The sequence below is a fragment of the Rousettus aegyptiacus genome, unplaced genomic scaffold (assembly GCF_014176215.1).
Source record: "Rousettus aegyptiacus isolate mRouAeg1 unplaced genomic scaffold, mRouAeg1.p scaffold_m13_p_10, whole genome shotgun sequence".
Lineage (NCBI taxonomy): Eukaryota > Metazoa > Chordata > Mammalia > Chiroptera > Pteropodidae > Rousettus > Rousettus aegyptiacus.
In genome coordinates, this window is record NW_023416285.1 from 79,338,770 (window position 1) to 79,351,931 (window position 13,162).

At 32.5% G+C, this 13,162-nt stretch overlaps 1 protein-coding gene across 6 annotated transcripts in view; it reads right to left on the reverse strand.

The window, feature by feature from the left end:
* The window catches only part of ZEB1 (zinc finger E-box binding homeobox 1), a 166,247-nt gene that overhangs the window by 98,624 nt on the left and 54,461 nt on the right, over positions 1-13,162 (reverse strand). For 5 of the 6 annotated variants that reach the window (XM_036228058.1, XM_016160099.2, XM_036228057.1 and 2 more), the window contains one exon: positions 11,458-11,600. The exons of the other annotated variant lie outside the window; for it this stretch is intronic. The gene's annotated coding sequence lies outside the window, so the exon portion shown is untranslated. The remainder of the gene's footprint in view (positions 1-11,457; positions 11,601-13,162) is intronic. 6 annotated transcript variants of the gene reach the window in all.

Below are 13,162 nucleotides of genomic sequence, written 5' to 3' on the forward strand. Positions count from 1 at the left end.
CTTTACATTCCAGTGGAAAAAGGCAGAAAATAGGATAAGTAAAACATATGGGATGGGAGATAGTAATAAGGCTTACAAGAAAAGAGACATAAAAGAGGAAGGAAAATTGGGGTGGTGTGGGGGAAATCTGTAATTTACATTGAGTGGCTAAAGAAAGTATAAGTTGTCATTTAAGTAAAAATTCCAAATTGATGAGGGAATGAGCTATGCAGATAATTGGGAAAGAGTGTTTCAGGCAGAGAAGCCAGTCGAAAATCTCCGAAACAAGAACTTGCCTGACACATTTCAAGAACAGCAAAGAGCCAGTATGACTAGAGGAGAGTGAGTAAGGGGAGAAAAGTAGTCAGTGTGGAAATAACAGGCCCAGGGGATATAGCCATTTCTAGGACCTTAGCTTTTCATTCTGATTGAGATGAGAAGTCAAGGGAGGATTTTCATTTAAGGAGTGACATAAAATGACTTACTTGTAATGTAATTACCTGCTGTGTTAAGAATGAACTGAAGTAAATCAAGGAGGCTTTTGCAATAATATGAGCAAGACATGAAGGTGACTTGAATCAGAGATTCAACAGTGGACATGGTGATCAATGACTGGATTCTTCATATGTTTTAAGGGCGTAAACAGAAATGTGAAATGAAAGAACAGATGTGGAGTGAAAGAACTCCAGGAATCAAAAATGGTACCAAGGGTGATCAAAAGAATGCAGTTGCTACTTATTGAGATGAGGAAAGCTGAAAAGAAAGTTTTGGTGGGGGCAAGATAAGGAATTTAGTTTACAATGTACAGTCTGAGAATTCAAAATGACTTCTGCTCATCAGCAAATAGATGGTCATCTACAGCTATGAAACTGGATGAGGTCACCAGGGGAGTAACTGTGAACAGAAAAAAGGTCCAAATTCCAAATGCTGGAGAATTCCCAATTTAGAAGTTAGCGAAATGAGAAAGAATCAGCAAAGGAGACTGAAAACAGCAGCCAAAGGTTGGAGGAAAAACTAGGTGAGTGTAGTGTCTGAAAGCCAAATAAGAGTGTTCAATGCTGCTGCCATGTCAAGTAAGATGAGGACTGAGAAGTGACCAGTATGAGGTCAATAACAAGGGCAATTCTGATGAAGTGTAGGGCTTGCAGAAACAGAATTCAGACAGTACAGACAACTCTTTTCAGAGAGGTTAGTTGTAAATGGAAAGCCATAGGGTGGTAACTGAAGGGAGGAATTGGGAACAAGAAATTTTTTTTAATAAGGGAGAAAAAAACAGTATTATTTGTATTATGTGAAAACAGTTCCTTGATGGAAAAGATATAGTAGTAATCTACTAGAAAAATTAATGATGTGGAAGGGAGAAGTCAAAATCGTCCCAAGTTTTTGGGACTTACTAATTATATGATACATAATTCTCCATTAATAAGAGTATTTCAATATTTATCTGAAAGTTAGAATCACAGTATCTCAAACATTAATAAGTAAAAAATATGTTGAACAGTTGCAAAAATAAATATAAACATTGAACAAACCAATGAATAACATACTTTTTAACAACTGCCCTACCCAACACTTAATTAAATGCATATTTTCTTTGTCTTTATATAATATACTTGTTTTAGATAAATGGTATCTTCAAAAGCAAAGATCATTTCTTATATTAATGATATTTTAATATTTTATCAATAGATCTATATGGGGTTGCTACATTATACATTCACAAAGAATAGAATCTACTCTTATATTCACATAGTTCTTTGAAATGGACCAGTAAGTTCACGTTTTGCTCATACATTTTGAACTCAAGAATTTAGAAAGCTAAACTATTAGCTGAATACCCAGTATGAAAAACAAAAATCACCTTACCTAATCGACTTTACTATAATTATACAAATACATGCCCAACTTCAAAAATCTTGATCCACAAGCAATATATCCTCTGGTAGAATAACACATGTATTTGGGAGTTTAAAAACTGAACTATTTTAAATCAAGGGTTGGCAAACACACACACACACAACACACACACACACACACACACACACACACACACACACACACACACACACGGGCCAGACAGTAGATATCTTAGGCTTTGAAGGCCACGGGTGGCCTCTGTTGGATATTCTTCTCTCTTACAATCCTAATCTCTTACAATTTTTTTGTTTTGTTTCGTTTTACAATTTTAAAATGTGAAAACAGTCCCTAGCTTGTGGGCCATATAAAAACAGGCCAAGGAATAGCTATGTGTCGATTCCTACTTTAAACAGTTGTATAAGAGATTAAACATGATCCAGGTGAGTCATATTTCAGGATTAAAGCTGGACATGTATTCAAAATGTTTTATATTCTGTAAAAAGGAAATATGTTTGTACAAAAGTAAAAAGAAATTTCTTCTTGATATAGCATACTCAGAAATATGCCTGCATCTAAAAAAGCCACCGTCTTTTCACTGAAAGCCACAGAATTCATGAAAAAAGCCACTACCTCTGGTTATATAACCCGATTTATAAATTTTTCAAGATTATCTCTTAAATATTATACCAGTAAACAGTAAGAGAAAGGGAAAGCACTGTAATATGTAAAGATATTTTTATTTCTCTATTTTTATTCCCTATATTAAAATATATATACACGAAGGAGGGCAAGAGCTGTTTTAACTTCTTTGGATTGTCAGATCCTATAAGACTCTGAGAAAAGCAATGGACTCTTTCTCCAGAAAAAGATATACATCTAAATATCTTGACTTAATTTCAGGAAGACCCAGACTCCTTGAAGCTAACTCACAGATCCCAAATGAAGATTCTCTGAACTTGAAAAGCACAATCACGTTGTTCCTTCAGGTAATTTCACACAGAGTTTCTATAAAGATAAAATTTTTAAAAAATCTAAATAATTACCACATGATGACAAGTAAAACTATACTTAGAGATCATCTAAAAATCAAGATAATATTCCATGCTCTTATGTCTGGTGACCTGAGTAATTCAAAGCTGCTTACAACACAGTCAAACCTAATGAAACCTCTTTCTCCACAACCCAGGTTGTGTTTTTGCTGCAGTCTGGCCCATTTCTCACCATGCCCTGTATTTGCCGTATTTTTTTTTCTGTACTTGTTCTCATGTCACCCTTGTACACACTACTCTTGCTACACTTATTCAAGTCCTACTCATTCATCAAGACCCAAACTAAGTTCCACTACTTCCATCACTTCTTCTCTGATATCATGTCCCATAATTTCTTTTCCCTGGATTCACAACTTTTTCAGCACTATTCAGCTAATCCTTTAATAATTTGATTATCGCAATGTTTTTCTATGTTCTGAGTCTCCTAACCACAGTATGAGTCACAAAAGGCAGAATTACTTTCTTGCATCATCACCTTAGGCTATAACACTATCACACATATAAGATTTACCTCACATGTAAATGTTAAATAAACAAATGGCTTCTGAAAGTACTGGTCTGATTTCACTATGTCAATGTTGCTTAGAGGCAAATATTATGGGGGAAAAAAATCCCTCCATGAATGAAATCAAATATTAATTTTAAAAGCCGTGCTATCTAATAAGTAACAGAACCCGAAGCTGGGAAAACTCTATTAACTGAAAGTTATGATCATGGTTGCTCGGTTTTTTTTTTTTTTTCATGGACACGATAAATTGCCTTGACTTTAAATTTTGTGGTGTAAATAGAGCCCTGAATCATAACTTATTGTTGTAAACTGGATAAAATTCTGAATCTATTTAGTATTGCACTACATCCTAGGCATTTGTTTTATTCAGTGCTATGCCTATCATTCCTCGCCCCATAAAATTCCCCAAGGGCACAACCACTTCCAGGCAGCACTGTAAAGTAGGCAAAGTTCCTTCTTCATAGTTCCAATCCCACCCCTTTGGTACCTTTAAAAGGAGATGCTTTCATACTGCTGACACCCAGAGTTCTCCGTTTGGAAGCCTAGGCTTGAGAGCTCAGGTTGCAGGGTTTACCTCATTGTTATCTCTCTATCCTTTTTTCTACCAAAATTTAATGAACATTTTAGTCACTAAGGTCTTGGCAAGTATCTACGTTAATCATCTCACATAAATAAAGACACTTTAAGGTGTGGTTACTGTGCTCATTAAAGGAAAGACTATAATGCCAGAACCAATTTTTAAAGTATGAAAGCATGACAGTGCCTTTTATATCATGTATATAGGAAGGCAACTCTGCTGGTATATAAGGTTAGCACGACTTTAGGGAAAGTACACTTTATATGAATAGAAATATGTAACAAAAATACTCCTACAAACATTTAGAAAAAGAGTATCTGGTGAGATTACGAGGTGATGAACAGACAAGGAGAAGACAAAATTTACAACTTTCTATACATAGACAAGTTCTTTTTAAACTGGTATTAACAAACATAAAGTCATTGCATCCAGTTAATAAAGGTAAGTGTATAAAGCGGACCTGTGCAATGTTTCATGGGTCCCTCGACCATATTGGATATTGTATTAATCATGCTCCTCTATCACTAAAACTCAAACAACATTCCTCTCTAGTGTTTGGACTAATGAAGGGCACCACCATGCACTTCCACCCAATCTCTGTATTCCTTATCAACTCAGCTAATTGATCCCAGGTCCTATAAATTCTAACTCCTGAATCTCTCTCTAATATGCCCACTTCTCTCCATCCTCACTGTCATCACACTCGCTCAAACCCCATTATCTCCTTCCCAGACTTATCTGAGGCTTAATAACGTCACATCTTTCTATCCTTCATAGAGCAGATGTGGCCATCTCAGAAAATGCAAACCTTGTGGTATATTCATATGACAGAACATTATACAGCCATGAGAATGATCAGCAATCACACTCAATAATATGGATGAATCTCATAATCACAATGTCATGGCTGGCTTCTTTCATTTAAATGAGCATCTACTATATCCTCCCACAAGAGGGAATACCATCTATGCACTAGTAAGTCAAGCGAGAGGTCTCCTTAGTGGCAGGGGGCGGGGAGGAGGAGTGTCAAAACGGAGTGGAAGGAAAGATGACAGGGAACTTTTGGGATAGTTATAATGTTCTGTTTCTTCACCTTGGTGATAGTCCCATAGGTGTATTCAGTTTGTGAAAATTGATGGAGCTATACACTTATTATATGCTAACTGTTTTAGATGTATATTAGACTTCAATAAAACGTTTTAGAAAAAGTACAAATATGATGTTCAATTTCTTCCCACTGCTCTTAAAGTCCAAAGGCCAAATATCTAATAATGACTTGAAAGACATTTTACCATGGAGTCTCAGCTTTCGCCTCTCTCTGTAAGTCTTTTGCCTTGATTTTTTCTTTCTTCTTTCAGGGTTTTTATATATGCTTATTCTGCCTTCCCATTTTGTTTGACTAACTTCTAACAAGGCCTCATGTTCACTTAAATTTTCATTTTTGCAAGGCAGTCTTCTCTGATCCCCAGATAAGGTTAGCAATCCCCGCTATCTTCCTTTGCACCACTGTATCATACATCTTAATTAGACTGCAAATTCTGTGAAGACAGGGAATGTGTTTTATTTACCACTTTATTTGCATTGCTCTCTATATATGTGATGACTGAATAAATTTTATCTCCCATACAAGAACAGAGCAAATAGTTTCAAAGTCTATGTACTGCAGTATAGGCAGTAAAATTGCTAAAAGAGTTTTTGATAAACTTAAAGAGTAAAATGCTGACTTGTTTATGTAAAAGATGTCATGCATGTAGGCGCCCAGAAAGAAGTCACTTTTAAGAGTTTTTATTAGAAATTTTATTTGAAAAGTTCTATTTTAAATAACTATGAAATAAAATTCATTGCAAGTTTCTACTTCTCTACATTCAGATGTTTTTTAATCTGCCAAGAAAACCAAGGCTCCACCACTGCTTAAGTAAATTGAGTACATTGTTTTCATTTGACTGTAAAGAGAACATTTAACATCTTTCCACCTTAACTTTAAAAAAGCTATAAATATTTGCAAATGTTTCTCAAAAGAATTTAAGCTTTTCTATTTTAAATTCAAAATAATTTGATGAAAAGTAAAATGATAACTTTTTGTTTTAACTATCCAGGAGCCTACTGAGTGGCATCCACCAACAGTTCTTCCTGGATAAAAAACAAACTCTGGCTTCCTTAAAAGGTTACCTGCTATTAAAGCGGGAGATCGTGAGTGATAATCAACTTGAGTGATAATGCCCAAAAGATGAAAAAAAACCTGTAATCTATTTTGGAAATCAATGCCATTTTCTATAATGAGTTTTATACTATACATTTTAGAATATGAGTATAATTAAATTTAAATTAAAAATATAGCATCGTCTCAATTGTCTATTCCTTTAGGGAAATAATTGTTTTTTGTGTTTCATTTCCTCAAATATAATTTTATTCTAATATTCATGGTATAAATAGTAAATCTTGAATTAGCTAAACTTTACTGGCTAATACCAGGAAGAGAAAAAAGATATTTATTTTGAGAAATAAGTTATAGTTTTCTTAATTTGGAACTTGCTTACTTACCATTTCTAAACTATTCCTGTAATACTAAAAGCATCTTATGGTAAAAAAGAATGACCTTAAAATACTCTATCGCTGAAAAACAACTTGTCTACTATACAGTCTACTATAGAATTTCTTTAACTAGGATTCAGAACCAAAAGGAGTTCCAACAATGTTCAGTGTGATATATATGAAGATAATTAATTACTTTAATACTGTGGAAAAAAAACAAAAATAACATTCTTCACCTATTTTCTTTGGTGTAAGTTACTCTTTTCGGAGGTAGAATTTGAAAAGAGAAAAATAGGATGTAAATTATGATAATGCACTTTTCTTTAATCCATCTTCGAGAATTTATTACATACTTTCATACTTTATTAAAGGGCTTTTTTTTTTTTTTTTTTTTTTTTTTTTTTTAAATATAGCAACTAGCAAAAAGTCCAGTCAAGGGTAGAAAAGAAGAAACTATGAGCAAATTAACTGCTCCCATTTAGGCTGGTATTCTCAAGTTTAATTATTACAAGTTAAAACTTCTTCCTTCTAAAAATAAGTACAATGGTTTTTAGAAATAAACTTTAGTTTTTACAAGTATTAAATTTCCAATGAATAAAGGCAAGTAACATATTTTTTTAAACAGTTTATCAGTAAAGTTAGGACATACGATCAGTAGTTATTTAACAAATCTTTTGTTAGAAAACTCTTCAAGAACATGATAAAAATTATGGACACTCTTCCCAGCAAAAAATACATAAAATATTTGATTATAATTTCAAGGGATTCACAGACCCTCTGAAGCTCATACAAATATAACTGGGTAAAAAAGAAACAGAGTATATTTAAAGTACTTTGTAGCTTTAAATTTTGGTTTCAGAAATAAATTTAAAGCCTTTAAACAAAAGGAAGTCTTGAAAATAAAAGTGAAAACCCAAACAATCCATGAATTTACTCACTGTGGTTAAAGATGTTAGCTTAGAAAGCTTGAGCACTTTATCTATATATAGATGTAGGTGTTAATTTGACAAAATAATTCATACCTTAGACATTAGAAGTTAGGCAAAATAAGATTCTTATATAAACCTGGGGTATTTCTAGACAGGAAACGTGATATTCACAGCTTTCAAGTGACAATAAGCTGTCTCCTCCCAACCTTACCACCATCACCAGGTTCAATTCCTTCTTAGAGTGAGGAAGGAAAATTTATATAATATAGGCTATATCTGAGATTTTTTAAAGGTGACTGGGGGGAAGGGAAATACTTTCAGATCCTTAAATTTCTTATTTAAAAATAATTGTTGGGTCACTGCCAAAAAAAAAAAAAAAACTTACCTGTAATTCTTGTTCTCTGAAGGAAACGCAATAATTATAAACATATCCACACTCTTGGGTACATTCTCCTAAGCATGAATGGATTTGGAATGCGCCATGGCTTACACTGATCTGCTAAACTGCCAAACCACACTGGCAGTTGGATCTACCTGCCTAGGTGGTAATGAAGCAGAGCTGTCACCTACAGTCATTCATCTGGTGAAGGCAAGTGTTCCCCGAAAGGGAGTGTGGAACTGGTGTAATTACTGTCCTTAGAGAACACGAATTATAAATAGTCTCTCCTCTAGAGCTTAAGGGGCAAAAAACCACTACTAAAGAAACTGTTACATGCTTCAAAATGGTACTAAAATTTGAACATTAAAAAATGTTAAAGAATATGAATTGGAAAACTGTTCCTCTGTAAAAGAAGCCCTTAGGGGAATGAGAGCTACTGGTATAAGAACGATTTTTTGACTGGGTCAAAATCCAATGGTCGACACCATAGCAGAGAAGTAAAAGCACTTAAATATTTGTAAGGTAAGTCTTACCCTGGCATATAGAAATCTAATATTTTGTGATAATTCTTGCCAACTTGAGAGTTAAGTGACAGCTGCAGCACTGGTAACCAATGGTAGAAAATAACTTGAAATAGCCAGGACCCTGAAAACTGTTGAGATTATCACCAAGGATGAATTAGTTTCCATAAGACGTGATACTAGTAACGTGCTGTTAGACAATATATATTTTATAAACTCTAGTAACTAATCATTCAGTTTATAAAATTTCATGAACCTTTTAGCTTAGTGTAATAATTTAGATTTAAAATGTTTAAATCTGTAAGGACTGAGTCCCCATCCTATCTGCCTCTCTTCTGTCTTAAACATCTTCAAAAATTAGGAAGAAATGGGTTACAGATTTCTGGATTATATACTAATTTTCAGAGGGTCATTAAAATCCTCTGCAAAGGAAGAGAGTCTCTATCCTATAGTTCTAGAAATTTCTAGGCAGCCTGATGATGTCTTCCACTCAGTGAAGCCTGGGTTGCCAGACAAAATACAACCAGTTAAATTTGTGATTGATTGATTGATTGTCTTCTGCTAAATCTGGAGACTAAACCAGGGATGTTCACAGGGTTACTCAAGAGACTTCAATATGATGCTAAAATGGGAGCTACACTCTTGTTCAAGATCTGCACTGTCTAATATGATAGTTAATCACATGTGGATATGAACACTTGAAATGTAGATTATTAGTTCAATACAGAATATCTGTAAGTGTAAAATATACATCAAATTTTGCATGCTTAGTATGAAAAAAAGTAAAACAATTTTTATACTGATTACGTGTTGAAATATTTTAGATGGTAGGTTAAATAAAATGTAATTAAAATTAATTTTGCCTGTTTCTTTTTACTATTTTAATGTGGCTATTAAAAAAACCTTTAATTACATATGTAGTTTGTATGTATGGCTTGCATTACATTTTTGCTGGACAATGTTGGCCTAGATGGCTTCAAGACAAGAGTTGGGCTAGAATTTCTTTGTTATTCCTTCTCTAAAAAAAAATAATAATCAATATTGGTAAACATAAGACCGTCTCCCTCACTTCCCTCTAACTATTAAGAATAGGTAGGAAACTAAATTTCTAGTAGAGGGTGTTTCCATGGATTGGCTATTTTCTTTTAAAAACAAACACTAGTATGCACATGTTGTGTGATTAAATATGTCGACGTATATATAAAGATAAGATTTTCTCCTAAATCCTAGTTTCAACGGGAGACTCCCTCAGTGCCAGTATGTTGAGTTTTCACTCCTATATATTATCAAAATCATAAAATAGTTTATTTTTGTTGTCTAATAAGTTAGTTATAAGAATTGTTGAGAAAGCATCTTATTTTTGATATTCTAGACTTCAGTGGTCCCCATTTTATATATTAATGCTACGTAACAGATTTGAAATTAGAACACTAGTTCTAGAATAATGAAATAAATTTTTCTTTTTATAAAATATATTGCCAATACTATCCTAAGACAAATTTTTTAAAGGGTTTTTTTTTTAGATTAAAATAATTCAATTATAATAAAGCTTTAATTTAGGTACGAAATAATGATCTGTTTATTCTATATTCCACCTTACATTTTCAGTAGGTTTATTTTTTGATTCATTTTTTCCTCAACTGGCCCAAAAATGAGGCATTCATTTATTTTGCTCCATGCTATTACAGATGTTGAAAATATTTAACATGCTCTCACAAATAAAAATTTTAAAAAATTATGTAGAAAAATTATCTCTAAATATCCAGCAATCTCTATTTCTTCACTATCATAACTTATGTCATACATACTTTGAAGATTTAAATCTTTTGAAGGTGCTTGTAGTTCTAACTCCTCAATTATTAACCTACAAAAGTAATTGGTTCTCAAGGTTTTTTCAAAGAATGTTGTATTTTTTTCTCATTCTAACAGCAAAGGGTTTTTTTTTCTCCTTAATATCTTTTATTACACAGATATTAGAAAATCATTGTTTTTAAAAGACAATAAAATTTATCATAAACAAAGACAGGGCTACCAGATAAAAATCAAATTTAACTGTTCATAAAAAGTTCACATTTTGTAGAACTAAAGTTTCCAAAATTGCTTGTATGGATTTAATTTCTTCATCGGTATTTCAGCACTTTAAGTCTACACTGTCAATACTACAGTATCCTGGTGATTATAATCTGAAACATCTTATTAGACATTTAGTCTCTTAGTGGCACCCAAAGTTATTCTTATCTAATACTAACCTACTATTAATATTGATGATTTTCAAAATCAATATGTTCCTGTTCCTCTTCATAATCAATCAATAACCGAATGACAATTTAAGTTAGGATTGCTATTTTGCGAGGTGTCAATAAATAGTAAAAAGAACAACAAGGTTTTCTGATGTTAGAGTTTAGAAGTAAAGCTGAAATATTAATTCATTTATTCTTTATAAAGTTACCCTGGTGGAACCAATTTATATATTCTTCATTTCCTGAAGACAGGAAAAAGTTATGATAGGAAAAAAACTGGTGATTTTGAGTGATTTTTTCAATTAGGATCTGATATAAGAAATTTTATGATCATATACTTAATAAAGATTGAGATGGCCTTTGCTTCCATACTTTCTGAAGCTTATATGGATTTAAACATATTTTGAGAGACTTTCTCTGAAATAAAGGTAAGAGACAGCTTCAAAAAGATTATGAAAAGCAAGTCTGCAAAGCTAGTTTTTTCAATTTAACCTAGTAAGTCACAAGATCGCTTAATTGCTGTCACTGTTTCAAAGTTTTTTAAAGCAAATCTCAAGATCTCTAAGAAATTCTTGATGCGGGATAAACCATAGCAGTTAATGAACTAATTTAAGATGTACAATGAACTGAAAGATAAGTTTTACTATAATTGAGAATTTTTAAAAAACAGAACAAATACAACCATACATCTCTAGGACATGCTTCACTTCTAAACAATGAAAACCATCCCTTGACAGATGTGTGTGATGTTCTGCCCACAAGCAGCTGCCTAGGCCCCCTTCTGTGAGAAAGTCTGATGGCCTCAAACCCTCAATGGAGCATTCCAAAGCCAGTCCTGCATTAGGAGCCTGGGCACATGAGTGTGCACTCACTACACAGTGCTTACCTTTAGAGAACAAGGTGGCTGACACAAACTGATCAAGTTCTCACACCCCACACCTCCAAGAACACTGAAAAAGATCTGCAGATCTTTCTTGGTGCAGGAGGGATCTCTTTTTAATCTTCTTGTGGTGGAAGTTTAATATTTTCCTGAAGGAGGAGAGAAGAGTAAAAGATTATACTGAGATTAAACCATTTAGTTCAAGTTTATCTATCCATATTACAAAAAGGAGTTGCTGAAGAAAATAAATTAGATAAAATCATGGGTATTCTAGGAATTACATTCCCTTATTTCAAAAAAAGTATCTTCTCTATATAATATTTTATGCTTCAAATATTACTTCTTAAATCCAAAACCTAAAGTGACTAGTTCAACTTCTACCCTAGCACTGAACTTTCTGCTGAGAAGTTGAGAAAAAAATGAAAAATTTTTGGGTTGCCAAATGACCATAGTTACAAATTTCACTTAAAAAAAGAAATAAAGTTAAACTCATGAAAAAAGCAATGAGTTAAAGAGAACTAGAAAAAATTTTGTCCCGCCTCTATATATCTCTGTATTTTCAAACAATGACATACATTTCTTGACAACTAACAGAAAAGCAGCCTGTTTAATTCTGTTAAATGCCATAGAATCATATATGAAGTAATCCACCAGAACAAAAACTCCCAGAGGAAATGGGTTTGGGGTGTGATTTTTTAATGATCATTATCTAAAGAGCCTCACATAAATTCCTGGCACATAGTAAGCACTAAAATATGTGACAGAAAGAATATTAACCAATTAGTCAATATTCTCAAAGTCAAAACTTACATAAAATAAAACAATTAGAAGTCTACAAATTTTCTGAGGGGTTTGAAAATGTTATATAAAAATGTTAATATCAACCTTTAATCACATATTAAATAACTTAATATAATTTTAAAATTCTGTCATAAAATATTTATGAGAAAATGCTAAAAATATATTCTTATAACCCAAATTACTGAAAAGAAATGGACTACTTTAAGATGAGGAAATCACAAACTGTACCTTAAAAATGTCACCAAATATCAAATATAAGAGTAAGAATATTTAGATAAAAACTAACATGTCTTCTTAATACTTTAGTATTAATATTATTTTTCATCTTTTGAAGAGGTTTACATAAACCAATATAATATAGTTATCAAAATCTATAATTCTGCCTAAAGTAAATGATTACCATATTAAACTGAAATCAGAAGATACCATTCTATCGGTATGACTGTCATATTTAAAGTAGTTTTTTAAATCATAAAAAACAATTTAACAAGAAATGTTAAATAGTATTCATTTAGTTTTTTTGTAACCTATCGACTATTACTAAAAACAAATTCATTTCGTTCAAGTGTTTTCCAACTCTTTCCAAATTTAATAAATTGGGGGGAAAAGAAGAAATGTTGAATTCTGTAACAGACAAATCAATAATAATTGTTAAAGGACTGAATATGTATATGAATTTTTAATCCAAAATGAAAAGCCATTAAAAATTAGAAGTGTTACAATGTACTAGACTCCATCTGACTTCAAATTCCACAAAGCAGAATCAGTCCTCAAAACAAACTGGACACTGCATATGGAGCATTTCAAGGTATAGAAAACTGATGTACAGCCAAAAATATATTAAGAAAACAGGTGAATTTAGGGTTCATGCTTATTCCTTTATCATTAAAATAATGCTTTAGTTGACACA